The sequence below is a fragment of the Cydia pomonella genome, chromosome 6, assembly GCF_033807575.1.
Source record: "Cydia pomonella isolate Wapato2018A chromosome 6, ilCydPomo1, whole genome shotgun sequence".
NCBI classification, from domain to species: domain Eukaryota; kingdom Metazoa; phylum Arthropoda; class Insecta; order Lepidoptera; family Tortricidae; genus Cydia; species Cydia pomonella.
The window spans coordinates 19,181,376-19,200,187 of NC_084708.1; the positions used below are offsets into that span (position 1 = coordinate 19,181,376).

At 35.7% G+C, this 18,812-nt stretch overlaps 1 long non-coding RNA gene across 1 annotated transcript in view; it reads left to right on the top strand.

Annotated features, from left to right (window-relative positions):
• The window catches only part of LOC133519223 (uncharacterized), a 121,835-nt gene extending 104,345 nt beyond the window's left edge, over positions 1-17,490 (top strand). Inside the window, exon 3 of the long non-coding RNA XR_009799602.1 lies at positions 16,545-17,490. This is a non-coding gene — a long non-coding RNA (uncharacterized LOC133519223). The remainder of the gene's footprint in view (positions 1-16,544) is intronic.
• The last annotated feature ends 1,322 nt before the right edge of the window (positions 17,491-18,812 follow it).

Below are 18,812 nucleotides of genomic sequence, written 5' to 3' on the forward strand. Positions count from 1 at the left end.
GACGATAATAACTGCCACCAAAAAATCAGGCTTTTTTATGGAGCCATCTATCGGTGCATCGTTATATGTTTTATTATGCATTCCGATTTTTAAAACTGTAATATGAGACCATAATCCCTGTGATAGAAGGTTCATATTCGTTTAAAAATAATCCAATATGTACCCATTACCAAATTAACAACCAGTCGTCACCCGTACTGAGGAATGACTTTGCTAGTGGCGACTCCGATTGATACCCGTATACGAGAAAATAAAGGGTTAAAAATCTAAAATATTGAAAATATTACACTGCAATCACAAAACCGGCTCTAATAATATTCACTCTTGAAAAACTGTTTCTGGTACACAGGTAGAGTACTACATATATACTTTTAATTAAGGAATTTTACTATATAAAATCGAGAGCAATCGATTGGTGAAAGTTGGTCACTGGACAAGAACACTAATCAAAGGGTTCAACAGCAGAAATGCTAAGGAGCTTCTAGGGCTTATTAGACACAAAATCTGCGTGGTGACTAGAATACTGACAGGAAGTTGAACAAACACATGTTTCAAGTTGGAAAGAAACAAGACGCGACATTCAGGTTCTGCCAGGAGTTAGAGGAGACTGTTCCTGCGGACCACTAATGTCAAAAAGAAGTACCTACACTTATAGCAACCCTATGATGTACAGAACATGACCCACAAAAGGCCCACGACAACTCAATATAAAATATATTAATATTAGGTATTAAGTATATAATAAAACATATATCCATAGATTTACAAAGCCCTTGACTGTGCGTACTATATTTTGGTATACGCCCAGTGCACCAGCGGAAGCTACCGGTGAATAACGGCGTCCGGAAGTCGGTAATTAATATGTCGCCGCGCTACGCGCGCGATACTCAAAACAGGAGCCTGGGGGAGCTTTCATAAAACCATGGAATAGAGCTACTTTATAAGTAACCTCTTTAACTCTTTGAAACTTTTTGAAACTACTTTTTATTCTTATTCTTCTTATTTTTCTTATGTAGGATAGTAATTGAGATTTAATTATCGATTAACTGGTTGACGTTACCGATGACCGAAGAGCTGGCGGCTTCCTCGCACAACGTATCAGTATTTCAATACAACGAGGAAATGCCGCCAGCATCCTTGGTACAATGCCTGAAGTTCCTACTTTAGTTTTAAGCTAGTTATAGTAATCCTCTGTATATATCCATTATGTATATTGTTATTGTAAATAAAATGTACAAGAGGTTTTATTGTAGATTGAGTTGTAATTTGGTGTCAAATGCTTTTGTAATTCCGATAACGCAATAATATTATTATTGACAAACGGGACTTAATCGTGTAAAATTACCAGCGAATAATAATGTATAAAAATTGTGAAAGTTTAAAATTAATGTCTAATGCAATAACAATAACGTGAAGCAGACCTGATGATGCAGTCGAAAAGAAGTAGTAGTAGGTAGCAGAAATTCCTTGAAAAAACACACAAACACTGGAAATGTCTTAAGTAATATTTAATAAAATATATAAGGAGAAGCAATACAATAGGCGATAAAAGTATACAGTGCACACACAACATTTAAAAAAAGTCAATTTCATATATAACATTACCTATAAATCAACATGTTCCGAAATATGAAACTACGAGTGAGTATATCTTTTTAAATTTCTAATAATTAAAACAAAAAAATATTACTTTACTTATTCGCGAAAAGATAACGTGCTATTCAATCAGTTGCTAATCTGTTAAGTATAATTGAGTATTTAAATTGCATGTAAAAAAGTATTTTACAGTACATATGGGGCTACTTTATAGCACTAGTGCGAGAAGTAGCATATTACGTTACTGTGTCGAACATTTAAAGGGCCATGTACTGTAAAACGTTGTACGATACATGTGCGAATAGGTAATTCGCAACTCGTGTCGATTTAAAACACTCCCTTCGGTCGTGTTTTAATTTATCGCCACTCGTTTCGAATTTCCTATTTTTCGCACTTGTATCGTAATGTACTATTAATTGCAGGTAAGATAGATGCACCATTACTCAAGCATTGGAATAATCTGCATGTGGCAGCAACAGATGCTGAGAAATGGTGCATCTAGATTGCCTAGATATTATTTTATTTTATTTATTTTATTATAATACTTTTTGTGTTGACTTAATGTGCCAACTGTGTGTGTGTGTGTGTGTGTGTTTTAAATTATCTGAAATTTCTATGTCACTAACCCCAATTAATTTTTAAGATTCTCTGTACTGTACAGTCAGCGTCAAATACTTTGTAGCAACCAAAGTAACCAAATAGTTCGGTACACCATATATTTAGTATGGTGTACCGAACTATTTGGCCACTTTGACTGCTACAAAGTATTTGACGCTGACTGTACTAACACTATATGGATCTCCCTAGATCGATACAAATAATAATTGAAAAAAAAAATACGCAAGAACCTCAGTATAAAGTGTTAGCAGAGTTAGCACTGATTGACTAGCACGTTATCTTTTCGCGGATAAGCAAAGTAATATTTTTTTATTTGTTAGTAACATTTTTTTTTTGTTTTAATTAATATGGATTTCCGCAAAGTAACGCCTGATTCTATTCATTACATTTCTAATATTTTAATAGAAAAAAAAGAAATACCATACAGGAAGGTAAATTTGATTCTATGGAAATTACGATTCTATGGTTTTACATATAGGTATATACATATCATTTTATTAAATTTAAACTGCAGATGGATGGATTTCCAGAAGGATGTATGTACAACATCGGAATATTATACACAAATGTCCACGTCTGGCTTTAAGCGTTTAAGCTTTAAGGTTTAGCGATGTCATACAAACAGCATATTACTTAACTGCTATATTAAAAGCACATCCTAGTTTACAAGCTAAATAACACAGTTTACAAGCTTAAATTCAGATTTAGTGCTACGAGGGACGCATTTCGGAATATTTAATCACAAGAAATTTCACCCAGCATTAAAAGTAGATGCTCACATGTATGTCACGTTTTTAATATTTTGAATCATAAATTAAAGTATGAAAGCGGAAAGAAAATAGAAATCAGTCAAATTAATCTTTCTGTTGTCTTTGTTTTTTCTGTTGTATGAACTTAAGTATGTCAAAAGTCACATTATAGTTTAACTCTCCCAACAGTTCAAGTCTCTTAAGATTCATGTAGACATATTTATACCTATATATTTGAAATATGTATACTTTGAAAACATCAGACAATAATCAGAAATTATTAGCACTTTAAAACCACATACCTTTCGTATAATAATAGTAAAATGTGCATAGTTTCCCGCAGACGCCGGAAGTGCCCTCTGGCGGGCGATGCTGTAATTACATGTAATTTCGTAACTACCTTCATTCTTGTCACACGATACAAAGGAGGACAGATTGTGCATTCCATACAACGTAAGGTTAGATCGAAATTACTTTTTTTCTTTAATTCATGATTGTTGATTGGTAGAGAATGCCTTAAAGCATTAAGTCCACCATTCGTACTTTTTTGTACTGTGCATAAAGGTTAAATAAATAAATGACTATCGCGGATATTAAAAAAGTTACATTTTATAACAAAAACATCCTGCGAAATGCAATAAATTACGATGTTGTTATTATATAAAAAAATGTGTTTGATATAGTATGCAACAGATGCTTTTAAATAATAAATGTGAATTAAGGGTGAGCTTCGACTTTATTTTAAGGGTTGCGCAAAGCGTGGTGATAGTTGCGTTAATTTATTAATGCCTTAATAAAAGTGGACCTTCTGTGCATTCTTGTATACTACTACAATTGTTCTCACTACGAACATGAGTGATTTCGCCCGGCTAGTTTGAGCACACTTTGAAACTATTAAGTGAAATTTGATTAATTGCTTAGTGAAATAATATAGTAGACCATGCTACAAAACAAAAACTTACTTTGAATAGATATTCATAGTTATAATTAAATAATATAATACTAATGTTCTCCTAGTTATTTCACGTTTAGTAAAAACTGTAAAACGCTGAAACCATAATTTTGTAATTGTTGATGCGTCTGGAATATTACAACATTGAACTTTAACAAAGACTAGAAAGACTACGAATCCATACAATTACAATGAAAAATACTTATAACCCCACATTCCTAACGATTTCAATGGCCAACCATTGTTAGAATTGCGTCTTTCAACCATTTTCAGCTCTCAGCACTTTGCTACGGCTAACTTTCTCATCGTCGTATCTAAGCCAATTACAACATTCTAAACTCGTTTTTATTTCATTGCCGTAAAGTTTCCTTTCCGAACTACAATCATATGGAGACTCAAGTTTGAGAGATTTGTCTGCTTTGTCCTATCACACGTTGCTACCCAATTACGCGTATGCCCCTCAGATGAGTGGGGAATGGGGGGATAGAGGAAGCATTATTTTTAATGACGCGACGCCACATGCACTCGTAAACGATGTAAACGGCCACTAAGCTAAATTGTGGAATATAAGCATTTTCACTATCGGAAGGGGGTTGCCAAGTGCCCATTTTGGCAAGAGGTACATTGCATTTATAGTACTTTAGTTAGCGATATCGTTCGCGAAATAAAAATTAACAAACATGCCGCTGATTCAAGTATTGTTTGTAGAGCGAGCGAAAATCAAAATTCACACGCTCTGCCACTCTAATTACGCCTTCATTGGAGTAAAAGAGAAAGATTCCCGCAATTTGCGAATTTCGGTTTTCGTGGTAGGACCTCTGAACTCGAGCCGATGATAGAGATAGATTGTCGATACTCATGAATTTAATGCTATTACTTACGTAACTATCAAACTTCAGTGACCAACAAAACTTAAAATTGATAATTAATTTACTTTTAGACCGAAACGGAACAAAATACAAACAGAAAAAATAAGCTTATATCATGGTTATGTCTAACAAAGTTAAAAACCAAATATGTGTATATAAATAACACTTGATGCCTACATAGAAAACACCCATAACTCCGAAACAAATGTATTCGTACTCGTAACACCAATTAATTCGGACCCAGTCCACAACTTCGCCAGCAGTGTTTCTAACGACAAAGCTACGGCAGACACTTTCTAAATAGTTAAATACATATGACCCGATTCAAACTTTAAGATACGTCCAAAATTTCCTAAAGATATGATATTCAATTCAATTCAATTCAATAATTTTAATTCAGAAAATAAATTCCATACATTAAAATACAATATAAATTAAGATAAAAATTAAAATTAAAATTATAATTAAATATGTTAGTGACAATGGGTAAATCCTTAAGAACTATGTTAGTAATAAATTGGCCTAATCAAAAAAAAAAAAAAAAATATATATTATAAATAAATAAATAAAAATAGATATGGTTTGGATATGGTAGGTAGTGTCAAAAGTGACGTTTTTGTTTGAAGCCGCTTCTTCATACAAACGTAGTCCCCATTTTCCTCTCTCAATATTGCCATTATGGAAAATATTTTCACATACTTTGATGTATATTAACCATAGCTATGCCCTCTACGTTTGAGTTTTTGATTATTGTAAAAATAGGAGCGAAAAACAGATTTCATAGTATTTTTTTAAGGCTCCATACACTTTTAAAAGATTACAAAAAAAAACGTAAACTTTGTCAAAATATATGCAATAATGTTAATATCCAGAGAGGAAAATGAGGACGACGTTAGTATGAATAGGCGATTTCGCGCGGGTCCTCCACTTTCGTCTTAATATCAGTACCCCTAGTGTAAATATTTTCGACAGCGAAACGTTACGTACGCGTTTGCGTTAAGTGTCATTTTGTATGAGATTTTTGACTTTCTAAAACGTCCCGCTTGGCGCGCTGTTCAAAAACCCATACAAAATGAGACTTAACGCAAACGCGTACGTCACGTTTCGCTATTGACTAAATGTACACTAGGGGCACTGAACGAGCGTGACATCCTTAAAATAGTCATTCTGTTCAATTTAAAATAAAATGTTTTTTGTTTATCAAACGTTATACGTCATTAAACAGTCGTTACAGACATACACGTGTGTCTGTAAGCAATTATCTCGATTCCCGTGTTAAATGAAAGCAACTAACCGTGATAATTATTTCCATTAAATGAGAAAAGATGTCGGGATATTAATAATAATGGTATGTTGATAGGTATTTTTATGTAAATGTCTTATTTAGGCAATAAAATCTTATTTTCTTCAAATATAATACAACTTAAATGTTTCTATAACAAAAAAATACTGTTACCTATAGTTACTGCCCCAAAGTTTACTTTTACACAATGAGACCAGTAACATTAACAAAAAACTTGTATATTCGCAACAGTTACGAAAATACAATTGATCCATTGATTTTTTGTTTAAAAAAAAGCATATGTGCCGCCGCCAGTGAGAAACATGCAAAGTATTCATAGTGTTAAGACAAAGCTTAAACAGTACTTGCTCAATCACCAGCTTAACCAGGAAACCTGCAGATTGGAAACAAGTTGCCTGTAGTCAAGACTCTATTATTACTTACCACAATGTTTTTCCTTCCTTGTTTTCCTTCCGCAATGAAATCGACACCATTCCCCACACACCATCCTTTTATTTGAGCTAATTATGTTACTATTTGTTTTTCTTTTGTTTACGTATTTTAGTCAACTTTGTTTTATGGTTTTCATGATCGAAAACGGATTGAGATTATGAGAATCATCTTATTATTATGTTTGTCAAATCTGTCATTAAATTTAATTCGTGTAGCTACCGCTGACTTGGCGCTAGTTATGAACGCTTAATGCCGCGCCACAATATGATCCGACCGGACCGGTACAGGTACGTTCATCTCGTCCGTGCAATTTTATTTAAATTTAGGGTTAAGTATGTTCGTCATGTTGTATCTCTTTTTGTATTAGCTTGTCTACTGTGCGTAATTTATTTCGAATTATTTTATGTTTATTTCCTTATGTCTGTTACCTTCCGTGATTATTTCGCACTCGATGGTCTCATCGGAAGATCAGCTTTGGAAATCGCCAGCAACATGCTGAGATGAGGCCATTTCGTGACACTTTACTCTCACTATGTTCTCTTTTATGTATGTCTATTTCTGTTTGTGTGTTTATGAATAAAACAAATTATATTCTATTCTATTATGTTTACCCCGAAATAAGAACTCAAAATTAAATTGTCAACATTGTAATACATCTGTTTTTCCTTTAAAAAATGTACCCATTTTTTGTTTTAACTGTCATTAAGGGCAAGAGCTTTCAGCCGCTGTCACTTAAGATGACGCGCCGAACAAGCTGTTATGATAAACAGTTTATCCCAGATTGGGGCGCCTTAAAACGTCTATTAGTTTATACTCACTTGAGATTTTTTTTTGGTAAAATGTTCGTGATAACTTAATAAATATTTTAGAAAAAAAAAAACGTTTAAGAATATTAACTGGGCTGCATATAGACAAGACATCTACGAGGTTTCAATTGCTTAAATACTTTTTTGAGACACTATAAGCTATATTTTTCATTGAACCTATATTTTTTTACCAAAAAACTGGTGATCGTTTTCAGTAGTCGCCGCCAACTTAGCGCTTCCGAAAGGTATATTTAGCCGTTAATCTAGAATGTTGTCGACTACGAATCTACGAATTCATTTGTGACTGTGTTGACAGCACCACATTTATAGCTGGCTGCAATACCATAGAAAAATTAACTGACAATGTTCTCATAAATGACTGACAGCAATGTGGCGCGGCAGTTCAGTAGCAATTGGAATTAAAAATTTAAGTTTTGTTTCATAAACTTTAATTAATATAAAATAGTCAAATAGGAGTAACTAGGCTTTTACAAAAAAACGTGCTTATAATGTATTGTAGAGCAATCAAATTGCATGTAATACAAGTTTATGCTGTCTAAAATATAGTTCACTTGAGTTTACCCACGACTTATGAGAAAGCTAAAGTTCTCTAGATAAATGGTCATAAATATGGCGCTATCCAGTTTCAAAAACGTATAATTAATGGTGGCGTATATGGCCAGAGAAGCAGAGCAAGCACCCATGAGGTGGACCGACAGTTCAAAACAAAACAGAACCACAGTAGAAGGTTTAGAATCAGACTGTTCTTGAGCCCTTTTATACAGTTGTTACGACCAAGGCTAAATAAAAACAGGCCAACATTTTGATGCTAATGGTATGTTTGCTTTCTATAACATAACGTTTCTTTCCGCGCTTGAATTGGCAACAGAATATTCTGCTAAAAAACTGTAGCACTTCAAGTTGTAATTCATAAAAACAATACCACTAAACATTTGCAACGCTACCCTTTGAATATTAACACACCTATTGTACAACCCATAACAATTTCCAATAAATCCTTTCATCCTTCTAACACCCCCTAGACTATATTGATCCTAACCACACATCCATTACTGGGTGGAAAGGGGATTATGCGAAAGCTGCTCTTGTTAGGCAGTACTGTGTGTGATCCAGTTCGGAAATTTCCTCGAAGGTGACCGCTGGGGTAAGGTGAACCTTGGTAAATTTCAATTTACGTCTCTCGTGAGCATGTCGCGCATACATATTGGCACATCAAAGGCATTATTCGGGCGGGCCAAGTTAAAGGAGGTGCATATTAATATAATCCGTAATACGTAATGGCCGTGAAGGATATTCAAAGGTATTCTCGCATTAGCAAAGCTATGTTGACATGTTAAGACTATATTAAAGTACAGGGATGAATATTCTGAATAATTATATAGTATGGTTTCACTGACAGCTACGTAGACGTAGACAGCCGTACCCCTAGTGTAAATAATTTCGATTTCGAAACGTGACGTACGCGTTTGCGTTAAGTCTCATTTTGTATGGGTTTTTGAACAGCGCGCCAAGCGGGACGTTTTAAAAAATCAAAAATCTCTTACAAAATGACACTTAACGCAAACGCGTACGTCACGTTTCGCTGTCGAAAATATTTACACTAGGGGTACAGAACCTCAAAAGTTATATATTTAAAGTAGATCATTCAAAGTTGCACATCAAAACATGGCTGGCCTTGTTTTGTTCAACCATCGGCCAGCGGTTAGTTTAGCCAGTCGTTTATCTCGGTTACTAAGTCATTGAGAAAACCTACACATATATAGTCGTTCGATTTAAAGCTGGCCCCGAGCGGCTAATCCTTTGGCTATTGTTTAGTAAAATCGCGCGTGCCACTACCTGCAAAAAAAGAGTCGTATAATTCTAATTGGCACCTGAGCGCGGGCTAGTCCAACGCTCAAAAAACCAGTGTAGGTGCGCTCTCCGATAACGCGCCTTTGTTACGCATCTCGAGGACATATTTTAGACTAGTTCGGTAGCGTTCGACTCGCCGGCACTCAGTAATCATAAATTTGTTTATTTTGAATCTTATTTCAATTACAGTTGTAAGTCGATAACCGGTTAAAGTTAAGGACCATTTTCTATGCAGGTAGTAACACGTGCGGTTTGGTAGTCACAGAAGATAGATAGGTAGGTTGTGATATAGGTACTAGTCATAAGGACTATTTTTTAAACGTAAAATCCATTATGAAAATTAGATTTCTTTCATTGGATTTACAACACCTACTAACATTATGAAAATTTATCGATTTCCGCAACCTAAAGACTGGTATATATCGCTTTTTAGCGATAAGACCGCCTGTTGTTTACCTCTACTTCTGATGCTGTTTTCTCTCTGTATTATTTTTTTGAGTGCAATAAAGAGTATTTGTATTGTATCAAAAGTAACTTATACAATAGTATAACTTGTATAGTATTATTGGATAATTAAGGAAATGAAATACTTACCCAAGGCACTTTGCTATTTGTGTTTATTTTATGTGACGGTATGTTTATATGAAACACTAAATCACTCCTGTAACTTGCAGCCCTATTCCGGAAGGGTTCAGTAACGCGCGCGTTTACGGGCGAAGGGTTAACAGTCCGGATAGTGTTTGAAGTTACCCGGCGGCCGCAGTGTTATGAGCCAGGTCTACACCGACCGACCATAATATTTTTGACGTAATTTATCTGTAAAAAAATACTTTAACCTACATTTTACCTAGTTTTAAGCCTATCTGCAGCGGTATCATGGTCGCATTTTTATCACCTGTCATGTTATGCGTCACTTTCGCACTTACGTACTTGTGAGAACATGACAGGCATCATCTTAGCCCTACTTATAGTACGCGAATACAATAAATTAGAAACTCCAGAGGAGTCACAGTCACACGCTATCATTGTCGTCATCTCACTACGATAACACATTAAGAATGTGTAATTGTTCCTTTGAGAGCTATGACGGCTCGGTGTTTTTCGATATACGATTGCCATTTGCTACGCCCCCAGGTCTGCAATAAGTTGTAACTACCTAGTATTATTATCTATATTTTTTTACATTAAAACTCCACGTTGGGCTCGCGAACCTGTGTTTTTAAGACATGCAGCGTAAAACGTATAGATTCTGTTTTTGCTCAGATTTTTATCAAGAATGCATGAGCTCGATGGTTGTTACGAAAGCCTTATTGAATCTCAGTCAAGAAAGATATTCGTAACCTAAGTAAAACAAAGCCACATCTGCAAAATTTCTACAGGAGAGAGATTAAAAGATTATAATATAATAATTTAGCCTATATACGTCCCACTGCTGGGCACAGGCCTCCTCTCATGCGCAAAAGGGCTCGGGCTATAGTCCCCACGCTAGCCCAATGCGGATTGGGAACTTCACATACACCTTTGAACTTCTTCGCAGATGTATGCAGGTTTCCTCACGATGTTTTCCTTCACCGAAAAGCTAGTGGTAAATATCAGATGATATTTCGTACATAAGTTCCGAAAAACTCATTGGTACGAGCCAGGATTTGAACCCACGACCTCCGGATTGAAAGTCGGACGTCATATCCACTCGGCCACCACCGCTTTTAAGAAAAGATTAAAGAAGACTTTATTATAGTTACAGAAATGATTGGCGTTGCCAGACTCCCATTGCGTTGCTTTTCACCATATACCAATATACAGGGTTTATCTCGCTAATATTCAACGGAGTGTTGCAGCGAGTCACATGTCATTCTCAATGCCGCGTGCCCACGTGGTTTGTGTCAACCCTGGAATTGAGAAACTTAACGTTTACTAAGTTATGCAGAGCCCACCGGCTTATGAGATGGCGTAGTTTAATAGTTCAGGTCTCTAAAATACTTGTGTAAATTGCTAAGCAACTTAAATAATATGAAGAGATAGATACAGGATAATAGAAAAGAGAACAATTTCTAGAAATTACTCGCTATTAAGGTTTATAAGAATAAACCATTTACGTTAGGACTAGCAGATTTAATATTTTTGCGCTAAATGACTAAAGTACCCAATCCGAAATACATGAATTTAACGATTTAAGTTACAAATAAATCTTTTATATATTGAACTAAACTATAATATAAATACGTTTCACTATAATATCCTAAGCTCAGGTTATTATATTCCAAACTTTTAATGCCCCTTGTTAAAGAGCCGTTACAAATTCTATTATAATTTGTATACTTAGGTACTTTCTTAAGCGTACTTATTGCAGCTTATAAATTACACACCAATCTTTTAAAAAACATATAAACACGACTAGGTACCGTCAAACGTAAACATATTATTTTAAATACGTAGATTACTTACCTATACAAGTATACACCCTAAACAGTTGCTAATATAACAATTGTTGACTATACCTTCTTTCTTTCCTGGCCGCGTAGCCAACGATACAATCGTTAACGCTCCGTAGCGTAACGTAGTCATCTCTCTACTTTGCTTTATCTCTGCTCAAATCTGATACCTTTTAATTCGTATAGATAAATAAAATAGAAAATAAGGCCTTTCAAAAAATACCCTTAAGTGAATGGGAGTGTAATAGAAATCAATAATGTTATCGTGAGTTAATGTTAAAGGCATTAACTCTGTAACGCCGCAATAACGTTTATCGGTGAAGTATCATCGGATGAAGAAATAAAGAAGCCGTATGATGCTGTTATCGAGCACCTGCCGGCTGGGACTGGCGAGGTGTACACTGCTACCAACTTATGTACGAAGTTAAAACTTTCAATCTCATATTCAACTCCTTACGGGCTATATCTCAAAATTATTCCTTATCTATTTACTTATTGAAGGTGTGCAACATTTGATAAATGTGTGTTTTTAATATCAAGGAAATGCTCAACGGTTTGACTGTGCGTTGTCTCTTAATAATTCAATATATAACGGAAATATTTTTCAAATCGATATTTTTATTTTGTTTTATATTTTATTTATTTTGTACTACTACAGAAAAGTTCATAACACAAACAAATACATGAATAAAATGAGTATGTAACAGCAAGCGGAATTATCACTATAAAGCGATCTCTTCCAGACAGCCTTCAAATAGTGAAACAAAAAATGGGTATAAATAATTATACAGTAAGGTTTTTAATAATTCTGGCACACAAGCCTCTATCTTATTGCTTTTGTCCTTAGTTTCCTTAACCTAACACTTATGACATTTTAAAAATAAGACTTATCAAACTAAACCCCGGAAGCAGAGAAGAACTTCAATGTTTTCAGACGATATAAACCAAGGCTCAGAAACCGGTTAAATTTCTAAACCGTTATCATGTACTTGGCGTAAAACCTTTTAATTCCGGTTTATCTCGAAAAACCGTTTAAAATTAACCGGTTTAGTTAGGGAAATAAAAACCGGTTTCTTCCTACGTCAGTGTCTATGTTTACGTGGCAAACCAACAGGCCGGCCGGCCGTTTCGTCGCTCGTCGAATAAACCGGTTTTTTTTAGGTTACAATAAAGTTTTTAAAACGTTCGCATTCTTATAAAAGTTCGGAACAAAACCGAAATAAACCGATATTTACCGATATTTTATAAACCGGTTCCGAGCCTTGATATAAACATCATGCAAAATAATTTGAAGAATTATTACGTTTAGAAAAATTAAGTTAAAAGTCAAATGTATAAAACAAATATAATATCGTCGCCGATTTTGATATTCGCTTTGATGTGATCGAAGTAGGTTTTTGTTTACTAGTATGGGCTGAAAATAAACCAGAAAAAGTGAGAACTAAAATAACTCACTACCCCGGATTACCGGATTACAGTAGCAGCGTACATATAGCCAGGACACCATATTCGTCTGTTTTACGCACCTAACGCAGCAAAATGCTCTTTTATAGTCCAGGAGGCGACGCCCAAATTTAAGTACCCATCGCGCGCGCTGCGTGTAATACCGTTTCATTAAGTTAACGTCGTAAGCAAGTTTATGCTCGCGCCATTTGGTTAAGGAGTTGATAGCATAAAGTTTCCCTTCATCGGAAAATAACAGTGCAATTTGGATCTCTTTATTTTTAGGAACATATATATGAACAAAAATATATATAAATTATACTACGTCGGTGGCAAGCAAGCATACGAGCATACGGCCCGCCTGATGGTAAGCAGTCTCCGTAGCCTATGGATGCCTGCAACTCCACAGGAGTTACATGCGCGTTGCCGACCCTAACACTCCGCACCCTCGTTGACTTCGGGCAACCTTACTCACCGGCAGGAACACAACACTTTATGACTAGGGTCTAGTGTTATTTAGCAGCTCTTTTCTGTAAAGTACTTCCCCAGTTGGGCTCTAGATCTGGAATGATATCCGCTGTGCTGTGCCCTACCACACAACGCAAGATGACATTCACTTTGCCCATACCTCTCTTTTGGACGTAGTTTAAGGTCGTACCCGGCTACATACGTTAAAAGCTACGTCGTAGATGGCGTTACATGCATCTTTGAGGTTTGGGAATAAATATTTTAGATTTTTTGGAATCTAAAAATCTTGGCAGGCACCCATAGGTAGATGGCAGACACTCAATTCTTTAACTTAGATTCCAGTTTCACATCTTTTTGTTATTCATGGGATATCTTTCAAAGTCACCAAGTTCATTAAAGAAGCCACACAAGTGTTACATCTTTACAGTTCAAGAAAATTAGCAAAGTAAAATATACTTTGAATGTTTATTTTTCATTTTCGTTACCCACGAAGCATATTTGTCGACGGAACAGAACAATTCGACTTCACGGAGTCAATTAGAGCACCTTTCATTATGCAAAACAAATTACACACGTTCCGCGTCTACGTCGTTGGGTTTCGAGAGTTCAGCCTGATTGGTTGGTTATAGAATATTACGGTTATACAAACCATACTATCAAAGTTCTTTAAAAATCTATAAGGGTTCCGTTTTTTGCCATTTGGCTACGGAACCCAAAAAACAGGTTTGTTTGGCGCTGTATAAACTTTGAACTGATTTCTTTTTTTTTTGACATAAATTTACTTTCAACGTGATCTTACAGAAATGATAAAAAAAATACATGCAGAGGCAGTTAAATTACAAAAGTAGTTCAAAAGTGATTTTTGTTGATAAATACTCGTAAACATCCGTCCTAATAACTTATTTTTATGAATACTTGTGTATTGCGGTAGCATAGGACATTAAAAAAAAATACAAGATAAATATAATTATACCTTTTTTGTGCCTTTTTCGTACGAAACCCTAAAAATTAAATAGGATATACATGTTCGTATTCATGATGAACATTAATGAATATGGTGATCATAAGTGAAAAAGACTATATATTTTTTCCCTCACCAGCGTGGAAAATAATTAGTTTTATTTTCTAAATCAGGGTGCCAATGAAACTTTATTCATTAACTACATAATTTTTAACAAATCTTTGTCTTGTCACAGTGAGAAAATATGAGATCCCTAGCGAATTTCATATTGATTATTACTATAACAAGGTACGAAGTGACATAGAAATCATAATTATTCGTTGACTGTACCCACTGAAAGTCGTGACTTACAAGCGCGAAGAAATCCGCTCGCTTTTGAATTGAAAACGGGCGGATCTCTCTGACCGACTCGGCACTGTCGTCGTAATTAGCCGACAGCCGGCTTTATTGAAATTCCTGCGATCCGACGGTTTGTCGTCGTCACTGGCTTGGCCGAATGATGGCTGCGATTTCACACAGCTCGTTACAACTGTCGACAGATGTTTGCTTTTATTATCTTACTACTCTATACCCAGGTGAAAAGATACGATTTACAACTTCAAGGATTTTCACCAATAATCCAAATGATACCAGTAAACACTTTGACATCAGTTTTTGAGTTTCGGCTAGTCCTTAAATTTTACCTATCTAATTCAGAAAAAAATCGAAGAAAACTATTTTTTTTCTCCATATCTTTAAAACGGGGTCTATAGACACAAGAAATGGGTGAATATATATTCAGCTTTATTTGTCACAGACATCGAATTTGGTTATGTAGGACCGTGTCGACACCACGATCTAAAGGGAAACACCATTTACAAACAGATTTCATAGAAATGTGCAAATGCTCATAACTCTTCTAATGTTAGAAATTCGAAAAAAAAATCAAACGTAGGGGCATAGTTGTGGTTGATATAATATATTGTGTCAAAATATTTAGTGTTAATATCCAGAGAGGAAAATGAGACCTACGTTTGTATTGTATAAAAAAATATAAATATAAAGCCGATTTTGCGCAAGTCCTCCACTTTCGTCTTAATATAGTTAGAATTACAGTCAATACATACGTAAAATGGCATGATGACGTGCATATAACAACTTTGGAGTTTTAGTTTGTATGCTTATTTGCTACCGTCCTGAAAAAAAGTGTAATAAAGTACAACCTACTTCCTGGCGCGCTCGCAGTCTATTCCACTCACCGCGCTCGTCCCTAACGGCATCTCGCATGGAATCCGCTTTGAACCGCTTTTGATCTTAGGCCTGGCTTCCACATACCTACGTTCACTGATAAATGTGGGAGTGAATTCTAAGTCGGTGTTAAAAGTTTCAGTTAACAAACTACTTAAAAGTTAAACAAGTGAAGAAATCTTTCCCAGAAGTCAAGAAACCAATTCGAACGTACTTTTGATATCTAATATGGTGTAATTTTGCTATGAATGGTTATAGAAAAAAAACTTTCTTGACAAAAGCATAGGTAACAACTGTAAAACGGTTATATAGTTCGAATAGAACTCCTGGAATCAAACAAAAAACCATTGTTTGGGTCAAAGATAAAACTACAATAGTCTTGACCCAAAGATCCCTTTACTTACCTAGAATTCAAAGCTGCAGTACATTTAGCGAATTAAAGTTGCAAACTCAATGCTGCATTCCGCGTACATGAGTATTACAGTATTTGCAGACTACATGCGCGTTGCCGACCGATATATATATATATTATTATATTATGGACAGTTTTGCACAAATGGACCTAGTCCCACAGTCTGCTCAATGAGGCATGTTTCATGGGCAGTAGACGACGACATACATAATACAAATAGATACATAGAAATAATCTGGTCTCTATAACTCGAGAAAAATATATGTGAGAAACACAACACTAATGCTTTCACCAGGTTTTGAACCCAAAACCACTCTTGCTTCGTAGACCTGATTACTACTGACTAGGCTCGTAGGTCATTAAATGCAAATGCTATCATACCTGACCTCAGGTTTTTGTTTCAGCTGCGCCCGCATGGAGCCAGCTGATGTTCCTGATGGAGCCGCCAGCACGCTTGGCGTTCTCCAACAGTACCGGCGCCCGGGTGGCCTGTGCAGCGCACGGCACGCCCCCGCCTGTCATGTCCTGGTTAGGAGAGGATGGGGCTCCGCTCACCGATATTCCTGGCTTGAGGTAAGTCATAGATTAACATATTTTATCAGCACTTTTTTGTTGCATTTTAACAGTCCATTGAGTTCATTCAGTTAGTTATTGGTTGGTGTTTATAGTTATAAAGATTTGTTCTATAATATGTATGCTAGATATAAGGTATTTATCTATGGTTCATTAGTTGTGAGAAATACAAATAATTCATTTCATTTGTACTTCTTCACTCAACCTAGAGGATTGCTCTTTACAGCAACCATATCGTATTACATATTATTAAACATTGGCTGTTTCACTTCTTATGCTTCGTGTTAATAAAATACTAAATATAATTATGATGAGTTTATAGTTTGAGATCAATGTAAGTACATGTTTGGTACCACCACCGGCGCTTAGTATTGACTGCAAATGAACCAATTGCAAAATGTAATACATTTTCATTTGTTCAATAAATCTTAAACTTGACACAAATTCCTTAACCAATGGCTAAAGTGATAAATGCACAGAAGTTCAAAGCGGGCTAGCTTGTGTGTAACCCCCAACTGGGCTATTACCACTCGCAATACAAACACGATTTCCGAACAGAAATAAGCAGAGGCAGTAAGGAAAAGTAAACTGTTAGTTGCAGTAAAGAAAGTTAGTAACAGCAGATTAATCATTTGCGGAAAATGTATGTTAAACACATTGTTGTATATGTTGGACATAGCTCATAGCAACTTTGTCCACAATCCTATTTCGTCACCTTCTTAAATCATCCACAATGCTATGTCATATAATTACTAAATCATTAAAATGGTCTAGACCCAGTCGCCCTGATTCATGTCCAACATAGACAACAATGTTATTAACATACATTAAACATACATTTTTGTATGATGTATTTAACACACATAGGAATGGCGACTAATTATTCTACTATATAAATAAAGGTTCAAAATTATTTTTAAAAATGGATCTAGCAGGTTTACACTTTTAACCAATTAAATATCGAGACAGACAAAGTGCCATAAATATATTATTATGATAGCCATGCTCGAAATTCCCTATTTTTTGTATGTTACCCCTGTCGCACTAGAAAAAGGGATGTTTCTATTTTGCTCTCTAGAAAGAAGAGTTTTCACGATAGTGTTAAGTGACGATATAGGAATGCTGGCGAATCGGAACAGTAGACCAAATGCGAATGAGAACTACTTAAGAAGTTGACGAAATGAAACTGAGGCCGAAGCGGTCCTGAGCCGCAATAAGTATGCGGTACAAGACATTCGCTCACCCCATTTGTGTTTACTTACTGTAGTTACTGTTATCGCCTTATACACTGTTGAAGTAAGTCGAAGTGTTTAGCGCCGGACCAACACCGACTCCCGCGGCTGCGATTTATTCCGCAACTTTTACTGTGCACCGATAACCGCGCGTTTTATTTTCCTTGCATGGCTCTCATTTTATCACTGTCTAAAATTGCGATAAAGGAAGCAACATTGCTGAGGATCCTATATTTTTATATTAAATATAGCATTTAAGTCAAATAGTTTTTGTCAAAGGAGCGCGAAGCAAGTCTGTTATATGGAAAATATTTTGGATCTCTGTATCGCTGTCTGGCTGTTCTCCTCTACAGAACAAAATTTGTGAGCAGGTTCGATTATTCACCATGGAATTTTGGAATATTGTCAATTGAGTTTATGACATGACTTGTCCTATATCCACTATATGAGGCAGAGGGCGTCCACAGTGCGCCGCCATCCGGATCGGTCTTGAGCTTTGGAAATGAGTTTGCTCCAAGTCATCCCAATAGCTTTCGCTTCTGCAATAATAATCCGGCGCCAGGTCTGCTTTGGACGGCAACGTTTCCTTTTTATTTAAATTTATGAAATAGTTTTTAAATGGCGGGGACACGGAGTTCTCGACAACCACAGCTCACAGATCCACTAGTAAGACATTCGTAGCAGTCAGGTTGTTTTTTTATATCAGACTAAGTATGCCCCATATACCATCCTACTAGGATGAATTGCTCAAATGATCCGTTCCAAAGTGCCTTATTCTCGTGCCGTCCAGTGACAAAAATTAATAGCGTCCCATAGTCCGGCGAGCGATAAAAGCACATCATTCATTCCGAGCCGCAGATCCATCTC